Source organism: Ornithorhynchus anatinus, chromosome 3 (assembly GCF_004115215.2).
Source record: "Ornithorhynchus anatinus isolate Pmale09 chromosome 3, mOrnAna1.pri.v4, whole genome shotgun sequence".
Lineage (NCBI taxonomy): Eukaryota > Metazoa > Chordata > Mammalia > Monotremata > Ornithorhynchidae > Ornithorhynchus > Ornithorhynchus anatinus.
In genome coordinates, this window is record NC_041730.1 from 86,142,665 (window position 1) to 86,154,860 (window position 12,196).

Here is a 12,196-nt window from a genome sequence, read left to right on the forward strand (position 1 = left end):
GATACAGGGTAATCAGGTTGTCCCACGTGGTTCTCACGGTCTTAATCCCCATTTTACAGATGAGGTAACTGAGGCACAGAGAAGTTAAGTGACTTGCCCACAGTCACACAGATGACAAGTGGCAGAGCTGGGATTAGTTGATGGATAGATTGGGGAGATGTATGTGGGTGGGTGTATGAGAAACAGAGCGGCCTAGTAGATAGAGCACAGATCTGGGAGTCACAAGGACCTGGGTTCTAATCCCAGCTCCACTGCTGGTCTGCTGTGTGACCTTGAGCAAGTCACTTAACTTCTCTGAGCCTCTGTTACCGCTTCTGTAAAATGGGGATTAAGACTGTGAGCCCCATGTGGGCAGGGACTTTGTGCAACCTGATTAGCTTTTATCTAACCCAGTGCTCACGACAGAGCTTGACACATAGTAAGCACATAGCAAATATCATTATTATCGTTATTTTTATTATGTGTTTGGCTCAAGCAATTGGCCACATATTCTCTCAACAGGCTCCGGATCTGTCTCAGCCAGGGTCGGCGCTGACCGCTCAACCTTCCAGAGCAGAGGGCCCTGCCCACCAGAAGTCTGAGCCTGGAGAGGAGAGGGTGCTGTTCATATTGGGGGCCCCCGGTGCCCTCTCAGAGACTGATCACTATGGTGGCCAGAGACAGGTCTGCCAAAACCAGGCAATCTCTCCCAGGCTAGGCCAGCTGCAGCGTGGTGGGACATTGAAGTTACGTTACCATTTTTTAAGGAAATCCACCTGATTCAGCTTGAATCTGCCAGAACTTAGAGCCAGAACCCTGACCCCTCCCCCAGTTGGCCCCCGAATCCCCGTACTTCCCTTCCGGGTCTGTGTGAACTTGAATACCATATCCAAGGCTCAGAATGCAGCAGCAGAAGTGGTGGCAGAGGTTGGCACTGCAAATTAAAGAGTCTCATTCCACATCCATACCGGGAATTGGGGAAAAGAGGCTCCACGTGAAAACCAGACTTGCTGTTGTAAAACGGGAGGAATGGCTATTTCAGTCACCACCTGGCTGGAGGGGAAAGTCAAGATGGTGGTGCCCTCTTCAGAGCGGGCCTCGACATACTCTCAGGTCTCATTGTTGAAGGCTCTAGGCCTGGTGAGAGCTGGGGGTGGGGGCGCTACAAGATGGGGAAACAGGCGTACCAAGAGGTCATATCACCAGGGACAAAGCCGGGTCTCTCAGCATCCGGACTGTTCCTCTTCCCCCGAACCAGGCTGACTGCTCCCCAGGTGGGAAGGACCCACTCTCTGCCCTTCATCACCCTCCAGCCCCTTCTCCTCCGGGCTCACCTGCTCTCTTTCCCACTCACCTCTGTCCTGACCCCCTGCCGGAAGCCGGCTCCAACGGCCCCACAAATTCTCTGGAAGACAACTAGGTAATTAGGAGATTCTTCATTTGCTGATGACACTTTTCATTACCCAGAATGAATGTTCGGCTGTTCCCTCCATGGGGCCCGGACCGGAGGCCATTGGTTACGTCTCGCTGGATGGATGGCCTTAGTGTTCCATGAATAATCCCTCCCCATGCTCTTACCATCCCAGGGGCCACCGGGCCCCACAACCATCCAAGCCAGGACACGCTCTGGTGGCGATCCGGCCAGGTCAGAGGACCTGGGTGGAGAGGTGGCAGAAGCTGGAGAGGCAGGCTAAGTGCCTGGCTTCCTGGGTCCCCCTCATCTGTGGGTGTCTGCAGCAGGGCTCCCCCTCTGGAACCAGAGACCAACATTCCAGGGTCTAGGAGAGACGGGACAGGGGAAGGTGGCCAGGAATGGGAAGGAATTGCATCCTGGTGAGCGCCTCTCCAGACTGTAAGCTCGCTGTGGGCAGGGGATGTGTCCGTTCACTGTTATATTGTACTTTCCCAAGTGCTAAGTACAGTGCTCTGCACACAATAAGAGCTCAATAAATACAAACTGATTGAAAGAATGAATGAATGCATAGAGGAGGGAGACTTGAGCAAATCAGGGAATCCAAGATGCTGACAACTAGGGTTAAACTTAGAAGACAGGAGTATGTTCTGCCTAATGAGTTCATAAACTGGTTGGCATCCCAAGGTGGTGGGGTCTGGGAGAGAGTTGTGATTGGCTGGACACTGGCTTATCCAATTCTCTGCAGGCTCCATCGCCATTCGTGGATCCCCTCTGCCGGATCTAATGGTCAATCCCCGGAACCGATGGTGGGGCAAGGAGGGAATCCTCGCTGCTGGAAAGTCCTCCCTTTTTCTAGTTTGTCCCATGTGCTGCAGAGGAAAGGGGTCTCAGTATTGCACAGCCAAGTCCTGAATCTAATTTCCTTGATGACTTTTTAGCCTCTGGCATGATCAGTGAGGCTGGAGCCAATTGAAAGACGTTCAGAAGCAGGAGCCCACCAGTAAAGTGGAGTTATTTCACTTTATATCCTGGGATGATAATAATAATCATAATAATAACAATTGTGGTATTTGTTAAGTGCTTACTATGTGCCAGGCACTGTACTAAACACTGGGGTGGATACAAGCAAATAGGGCTAGACACAGTCCCTGTCCCACATGGGGCTCACAGTCTCAATGCCCATTTTACAGATAAGGGAACTGAGACACAGAGAAGTGAAGTGATTTGCCCAAGGCCAGACAGCAGACAAGTGGCAGAGCTGGGATTAGAACCCATGATCTTCTCACTCCCAGGCCCATGCTCTTATTCACTATGCTCTATCCAAGCAGCTGTGGAGTGTCTGAGAACTCCACAACTAGAATGAGATCTGAAAACTGACAAGGGAAATTGCGTTAGCGACACGGCTCTTATTCCAGGCAAAATTCTTTACCAAAGCCAGTCGCAGGCTTCGGCTCTGGCTGAGGAGGAAACGGGAGGAAGAAAAAGAGGCCCAGCCTCCAGTTGACTTATAGCTCACAATTTATAAACCATTACGTGCTATGGATCTCAACTCTATTTATTGCAATCCGACTGCTAGCATTTCAAAAATCAATTTAGCAAATGTGGAGGGAAAGGGTGAAATTATTAATGTGGTTTCTAACCCCGCCTCACCTGATTCTTTCCCTGTAAATAACCCTGAGCCCTTGGTGGGAGCAAGGCTCAATGCTGGGGTTGGGGGTGGCCTCCCGCCGCAGCAAGAACAAGGTTAGAAACTTTCCGGAAGGCCCCCACACCACCACCGTCAAGCCTCTAGCTGCTCCTGCTGCTGTAAAGCTATAGACTCTTGTTTGCTGCTGAATCGTAATCAAGACACCTTTTCTCCCTGGGGGAGCAGGGAAGTGGTGTGATATAATGGAAAGAGGACAGGTATGGGAGTCGGGAGACTAATCCCTGCTCTGCTCCTTGCCTACTGTATGAACTTGGGCAAGTAATTCAGTTGTTCGTTCATTCATTCATTTAATCGTATTTATTAAGCGTTTACTGGGTGCAAAGCACTGTAATAAGAGCTTAAGAAAGAACAGTACAACAATAAGCAGTGACAATCCCTGCGCACAATGAGTTCACAGTCTAGAAGGGTGGGGGAACAGACATCACTACAAATAAATAAAATTACAGATCTATACATAAGTGCTGTGGGGCTGGGTAAGGGGAAGAGCAAAAGGAGCAAGTCAGGATGACACAGAAGGGAGTAGGAGATGAGGAAAAGTGTGGCTTAATCTGGGAAGGCCTCTTGGAGGAGTTAAGACCTCTTGGAGGAGTCATTTGACCTCTCTGTACCTGGTGCTCATCTATAAACTTGGGACAAATTCCTGTTCTCCCCTTTAGACTGAGGGGTTGTATTGGAAGCAGGAGGAAATGTAACATTGCAGAGAAGTAGAGTTCAACTAACTCTGCTGTATTTTTCCAAGTCCTTGGTACAGTGTTCTACACTCAGTAAGCACTCAGCAAATCAGGAAGGAGCATGGTCTGTAGTGCAAAGACCATGGGGACTTTTAATCCCGGCTCCTGCACCTGTTTACTGTGTGACCTTGGGCAAATCACTTTACTCCTGGGTGCCTCAATTATCTCATTTGTAAAATGGGAATTAAATCCTCCTCCCTCCAACTTAGACTGTGAGTTCTATGTGGGACAGGGACTGTGTCCAACCTGATTACCTTATATCTACCCCAGCACTTTAGAACAGTGCAAGCACATAGGAAGTGCTTAACAAATACCAGAAAAAATTTAAATGAATGCCATTGATTGATCAGTTGAGAGAAGTTAGGGCTGGAAAGGTATATTTGGGAACCATCTGTGTAGAGGTTATAACTGAAGTTATAGGAGTGGATCAACTATTCGATGGAATTAAGGGTACTGAGAAAAAAGAAGGCCTAGAACGGAGCTCTGAGTATTAGTAAAGTGCTAAGCACTTAGTACAGTCTTACGTAATAGTACAGTGCTCTGCATACAGGAAGCACTCAATAAATACCACTGAATCATTGATTAATTGAGAAACTGCCACGGTTAGGGGGTGGGAGGCAGAGGAAGAGTTGGTGAGGCTGCCCAGCCGTCGAGGAGAATTAGGGCAGAGTAGCTAGTATTCGTTTCTCCGAGGTTTAGAAAACAAGTCAGTTATGAAATTAGAACAGAGTTCCAGGATCCAGAAAGCGGCCCACTGACCTGTCCAATCCAGTGGCAACGTTCAAAATCATCCAGCCCCCTTCGAGCAATCAAACCGATCAACGTTATATTTATTGAATGTTTACTGAATACAGAGCACTACACTAAGTACTTGGGAAAGTACAGTATAACAATATAAAAGACATATTCCCTACCCACCTCATGCTGATAGTCTAGAGTGGGGAATCTCATGGCCCTTCCTCCCCTTAGCATTCTGGTGTTTTTCTTTCTTTATTTATGGTATTTGTTATGTGCTTACTATATGTCAAACACTATTCTAAGCATTGGCCTAGATACAAGGTAATTAGGTTGGACACAGTCCCAGGCCCACACGGGATTCACATTTTAAGTAGGTGGGAGAAAAGACACAGAACTGAGGCACAGGGAAGTTGTGACTTGCCTGAGGTCACAGAGCAAGCATTTGGCAAAGTCGGGATTAGGACCCAGGTTCTCTGATTCCCAGGCCCATGCTCTTTCCATTAGGCCATTAATCCATGGTGTCTCTGCTCATGTCCCAGTTGGTTCTTGAGGACCTGGCCTTCGGCCTTCCTATCCAAATTCAACCTTGCCTGGTGCCTGCTTTCTTCTAGATCCAGCCTAATCTCTTTCTTTCCCCCAGCTTCCCCAGATTGGAGTGCTGGCTGAGGGTGCTGGGAAGAGTTTCTTTTCTGGATCTTGGAGCCACCCCCAGCTGGCCAACAAGTGACTGCCTTCCTGATAGGCAGAGTGCAGAGGTGGAAACTCGGCTCTCCCTACTTGACTCCAGCTCTTTCCTAATGAAAGACCTAGAACTCATTGATTCATTAGCTGGCCTAACCAGCAGGTGAGTCACCTTCCTGGGCCCTAAAATAGATCTGGTATGATGCTCTACCCACAGGAGACAGTCGGGAGGAAAGCCTGGTTGTCCAGAGCAATGGCTTAAAGTATAGCCTTTTATTGTATCTATCACTGGTAAACTGACAGGAGGGGCCCAATGCGAAAGGAAGGAAAGGAAGGAAGCAAAAGATAATAATAATAATTGTGGTATTTGTTAAGTGCTAAGTGCCAGGCACTGTAATAAGCAGTGGGTAAATGCAAGATAATCAGGTTGGACACAGTCCCTGTTTCACACGGGGGCTCACAGTTTTAATCCTCGTTTTACAGGTGAGTTAACTGAGGCACAGATAACTGAAATGATTTGCCCAAGGTCATGCAGCAGACAAGTGGAGGATCTGGGATTCGAACCCAGGTCCCATGACTCTCAAGCCCACGCTCTTTCCACTAGGCCATGTAGGGGGAAAAAAATGGGAGCAGATGAATCAGCAAGGAGCCGTCCACTGCAGAGTTGCAGGAGGGCTTGTGGGGATTCCGGTGTCAACTGTCCTGTTGCCCGGAGTGGTGCCCAGGGGTAGTTCACCATCCACATCCTCCATATCGTTAGCCCAGAGAGAGGTCTCCATTGGCCCAGTTGCTTGCCTTCAGACCTCCTCCGACCTTCCCAACCTTTGCTCCTGTGCCTGGATCCTAGCCCCCGGACCCAGCCCTGCATGTAACCTGCTCTCTCCTTTTGTCCTCCCCTGTGCCAGAGGGAATACTGCTGGACTGTGGCTACCGAGGTGAGGCAGGGCGGGCCAACGGGCGCTCCCTTCAATTCTGTTCCTTTCAGGCTGATGGGGAGGTCCCTGGAGGTGAGAACCCACCACCCTGTGAACTCACTTCCCTCGCTGTCTGGAAACCCCAATCAACAAATTAATCAATCAGTGGCATTTATGGAGCACTGTATTCAGTTCTTGGAAGAGTACAATGCAATACGGCATATAGACAGTGTAGTGGGTGTTTCACTATTTTCTTTAAGTCTTTGGAAGAAGAAGTTCTGTGCAGGAAGCCGGACAGAAAGGTGGGCTTGGTCTCCTGTTTTTCGGGCTCTCCTTGCCAGCTTAGTGGACCTGAGGGGTGAGGAGGGGTAAGGGTGGGGTGAGGAGAGCAGAGGAGCAGCTGGTTTGGAGAGCAGCTCTCCCTGCTCTTGACTCCACATCTTCCACATCTGACTCCTTTTTTATGTACTGAGTCAGAGGCTTCGGAGGGTACATATGTGCCTTGTCCTTGTCCAATCTAATGGGAGACAGTCCAAAGTGATTTACAAATAATGGAAGCTGAAGGATGAAAAGGATATAAGAAGTTAATGCATTTTGCCTGTCTGCGTTTCTCAGTCGATTGCAATCTCTTTCAGGACAGGGGATTGCCTTGTTTTTTTAATCCCGGCTCCACCACTTGCCTGCTATGTGACCTTGGGCAAGTTACTTCTCTGTTACCACATCTGTAAAGTGGGAATTAAGACAGTGAGCGCCATGTGGGACATAGGCTGTGTCCGGCCTTGTATCTATACCAGCCCTTAATACGATGTACAAAGACCCCTCTTGACTCCCAGGCCTGTGCTCTATCCACTATGTTATGCTGCTTCTGTTAATAAATACTACTCATTTAATCCCCTCAAGGACAGAGACAGGATCATTTCGGCAGGAAAAGAGGGGAATGAAGAGAGAACCCATATGCTCCCTTCCCCTGGAGTTACTAGCTGGGCTTGGTGGTGCCTGCCCTGCTGGGCTGATCGGGTGCCTGGGCTAGCTGCTCTGGTCTGACTGTGGGTCAACGGGCCCTGTCTCTGCCCAGGGGAGGTCATGATAGGACCTTCAATAATGTCTGTCAGTCAATCGTATTTATCGAGCGCTTACAGTGTGCACAGCACTGTACTAAGCTCTTGGGAGAATACAATATAACAATAGTACAGTGCTCTGCACACAGTAAGCGCTCAATGAATTTGATTGAATTAATGAATGAATAGAACTGACACCGTCCCTGTCCATCATGAACTTACAGCCTAGAGGGGGAGACAGATATTAATAAAAATAAATAAAACTAGAGATATGTAATAAGTTCTGTGGGGCTGGGTGGGGGGATGAATAAAGGGAGTAAGCCAAGGTAATGCAGAAGGGAGTGGGAGAAGAGGATAGGAGGGCTTAGTCAGGAAAGGCCTCTTGGAGGAGATGTGCCTTCAGTAAGGCTTTAAAGGGCGGGAGAGTAATTGTCTGTTGGATTTGAGGAGGGAGGGTGTTCCAGGCCAGAGGCAGGATGTGGGTGAGAGGTCGACGGTGAGATAGACGAGATGGAGGTACTGTGAGTAAGTTAGCATTAGAGGAGCAAAGTGTGCAAGCTGGCTTGTAATAGGAGAGTAGTGAGGTGAAGTAGGAGGGGGCAAGATGATCAAATGCTTTTAAGCCGAGGGTGAGGAGTTTTTGTTTGATGTGGAGGTGGATGGACAACCACTGGAGGTTCTTGAGGAGTGGGGAGATGTGGTCTGAACGTTTTTGTAGAGAAATGATCAGGGCAATGTGTTTTCTTTGATCCTTTGCTCCTCCTCCCCAGGCACATCAGCTGGGCTCCATTGCTGGACCCTTGCCCGGACACACTCAGTTTCACTTTCTTGTTGACCCCCAGGGGCCTGGGCCACCCTCTCAACTCCGTCCCCTAACTGCCCCCCGGCTCCTGACCCTCCCCACCCCCGATCAGATCCTTTGGGAGTGCTGCACTGACCCAGAAGACCTTCACCATACCTGACCCACTCCCAGGCTCCAAGTCCCTTAAACTGATAATCTCTACTATCAAAATAAGCCCTATCTTTCATCACAGCATCAGCCTAAATTACCAGAGGAAGTGGCAAGATTATCGCTCTGATTTTACATCTCGGGAAACCAAGACCCGGGGTGTTTGAGTGCCTGTCCCAAGGTCACACAGCTCATGGGGCTGTGAAGGAGGAATCAAACTTGTATCTCTTTTCTTCTCCTCTCCTGTCCCTCTCCTGAGATAGGCCCACATAACTAGCACACCCTCTCTGCCTTTCAGACCACAGAGTTGGAGTGGGCTGTGAGGCTGATACTGATCTTGCCTGGGAAATTTAAAAAGGAAGGTGTCCTTTTCCATTGGAAATGTGTATCTGTGTATATTTGTTTACATGTGTGCACATGTGTGTGCATGCATGTGTGTGTGTGCACATGTGTTTGTGTGTCTGTGAGTTAGTGTCAGCTCTCAGAAATGCCAGGCAGGAGGCAGAAGAGGCATCTTCCTGCCTGTCATTCACAACCCTGGCAGCGTGGTCTCTGACAGGTGTGGGAGGAGGGGCTACCCGCCCAAATGCCCTGTTGGGAGCGGCTCACCTTCTGAAGCAAATGTAAGCTTGCTGTGGGCAGGGAATGTGACTACCAACTCTATTATATTGTACTCTCCCAGGCGCTTAGTATAGTGCTCTGCTCACAGTAAGTACTCAATAAATACTACTGATTGATTGACACTTCCCACACCCCACCCTTCCCCACCAAGGCCTCCTCTCTCCTGGCTCTCAGAAATTCCTCTCATGCCAGACCACATGTGATAGTTTTCAATGGGAAGTTTTATTTCACTATGATCCCGAGGGACACAGTTTGGGAGTCCCATAGCTCTGTTCTCTTCACATTCCCCACTTGGTTTAGTTTCCATGTGGAGAGAGTCTATGGGGCTTTCCTGACCTTTCCTGTCACTTCTTTGAAGGTCTCTCCATGGGAAATTCTACAGCATCCACCACTGGCAGGCTGTGTGACCTCCAATGAGTCATTTAACCTCTCTGGACCTCAGACCCAGGAGATGTTACCCCTTCCCTCTTCTCTCCTGGGGAGATGTGAAGGCAGAGGGATCCCCAGGGTACATTCAGAAGGAAGGAAGGTGGCAGATGACCCCGCTGTGGTGACAGATGACCCTGCTGTGGGATTCAGGCCGTGCATCCCCTGAACAAGGATCCCCTGAGCCCTCCTGGCTTCGACCGAGAACACTTTGGCCCCATAGCCTCATCTGCTGGTCCACTGACTTGGGCAGGACTGGGCCATCATAGAATGATCCTTCCTGAAACAGGAAACACTGGCTGTTTGCAAGAGGAAGAAGGTGGGGCCGAGATGAGCAACAGCAGAGACAGATAAAGGCTGGGTAGCTTTTTTTTATAGTATTTGCTAAACCATTACTGTGTGCCAGGCACTGTATTAAAGGCTGGTGAACATACAAACTAATTAGGTTGTACACAGCCCATGTCCCACAAGGGGCTCACACTCTTAATCCCCATTTTACAGATGAGGTAACTGAGGCACAGAGAAGTTAAGGAACTTACCCAAGGTCATATAGCAGACAAGTGGCAGAGCCCGGATTAAACCCAGGTCTTTCTGACTCAATGACCTCAACACAAGGCAGTAGCTAGTAATGATGAAACCCTGACTGAACACCAAAGAAAGAGAAAGAAAATCTAGACTAGAGTCTTTTCCCACTCCCAAAACATGTGTGTGTTAGGAACGGGGAGGTTGCTGCCTTCAACTATCATAGTGATTTTCATGTCCACCTTTGAGTAAATGAAAAGGTATCTTGAAGTAACTCAAAGCTTGATGAACACAGAAACTCACCATGTGCTCTAAGCTCAATGTAGGCAAGGGAACTTGTCTACCAACTTTCCCACACTCTTAGTAGAGTGCTTTGCATCCAGTAAGCGTTCAATAAGTACCATTGGTGTTGATGATGATGATGTGCTAAGTGGTTGGCGGTACTGGCTACGCTTGTGGCTCCAATAGTGGCTCCAGATGAGGACTACTAGACCCACAGGGAGGAAGGTGCCAAGCTCCTCCTGCCAACCCTCTGAGCACCTCCTCAGCAGCAGCACTGATTAGGCTCTATGGTGTGCAGAGCAGTATGATGCAGGATGCCTCCTCTATGCAACCAACCAGTCAGTAGTATTTAATGAATATTTACTGTGTGCAGTATACTGTAATAAACACTTGGGAGAGTAATGAGAGCAAGTAGACACATCCCTGCCCTTATGAAACTAACAATCTAGTGGAGTTGGTTGGGTTTTTTAAAATGGTATTTGTTAAACATTTTACTATGTGCCAAACACTGTACTAAGCACTGGGGGTAGATACAAGCTAATCCGGTGGGACACAGTCCCTGTCCCACATGAGGCTCACCGTTTTAAATCCCATTTTACAGATGAGGTAACTGAGTCCCGGAGCCCAAGATCACACAGCAGACAAGTGGTGGGGCCGGGATTATAAACCAGGTATAGATTAAAATGTGTTTACCAACTCTGTTGTACTTCACTCTTCCAAGTGCTTGGTATAGTGCTCTGCACATAGTAAACACTCAATAAATACCATGGATGATGATGATGATGAGTGTGCCATATTGAGCTCTCCTGTGTGCAGGGCAATGTACTGGATACCTTTGGGTGCAGAGCACTTATCTGCACTGGTTACCAAGCACTATGCTGGGCTAGGTACTTGTTTGCTATTGTTCTTGTCTGTCCGTCTCCCCCGATTAGACTGTAAGCCCGTCAAAGGGCAGGGACTGTCTCTATCTGTTACCGATTTGTACATTCCAAGCGCTTAGTACAGTGCTCTGCACATAGTAAGCACTCAATAAATACTATTGAATGAATGAATGAACGAGCATCCTACCGAAGTAAAAAGATGCAGTGAGGAGCTTGTATTCTACAATCTTCTCTACGTGACATTCCGCCTTCCTGGTTAACTTATGTTTCACCAATTCTGGGAATGTCAGTGTAGAGAGGGAAAGGGATTTTAGGGATGGGACTGAGCTCTGTCTGGGGCTTGCAGCTCATGGCATCCTGAGCAGGCAACCTCAGCAGGCATCCTCAGAGGGCATCCTCAGCAAGCAACTTGAGTGGGCATCCTCATTAGGTATCCTCAGTGGGCATCCTCAGTGGAGATCCTCAGTGGGCATCCTCGGTGGTCATCCTAAGCAGACCTCCTCAGTGGGCATTCTCAGTGGGCACTCTTAGCAGTCATCCTTAGAAGGCAGCCCAACCTGAGGGGAAAGTGTCTCTGGAAGGACCCAGCTCCCCCTGGGGTGGGGACGGAGGCAATGAGGCTGTTGCTGAGCTGTGAGGCCCAAGAAGTGTTCCAAAGAAAGACCAGTTAGGGATGGGGTGGGGTTCAGAAAATCTCTGGATGCTGCTGGCCCTGTGTCAAGAGAACCAGGCAGGCACTTGCTAGGCAGAACATTACCCAGATCGAAGTGAATGACGAGAAAATTGTCCAAATATTTTGAAGTGATTCTGATGAGGGACGTGAACGCGATTCAATCAGCACAGTAAACGGTGAGGTGAGAGCCATCGGCTGAGATCAATGCGAGAAAATGGTACTCTCCTCCTTAGCCTGCCCCCCATCTTCCCTTCCCTCCTTCTCCCCTCTCTTCCCTCCCCCAGGGATCCAACCAGAACCCCATCCTCATTCCCTCACCCCCTTCCTGGCTGTGTCCTGGTTCCAGGTGATCCGGCCAATGCCCCAGGGACTGATGAGCATGGGGAGCTGGATGGGGCCTCCAGCTAGGGTGGCCAAGACAGATCCTGGCCCAGCCTGGCCGAGCGGCCAGTGTCTATCTGAAGCTGCCTGCCTGCCTGCCTGCCTGACTGATGCTTTATTCAAGAGATATGTTTCTTTCTTTCCACTCTCCTGCACGCCTTCTCCCCACTGGGTCTTTTCAGTCGGTAATTACAGATGAAGTGGACAATCTGTCTTTTTATTTTTAGGCCTGATGCTT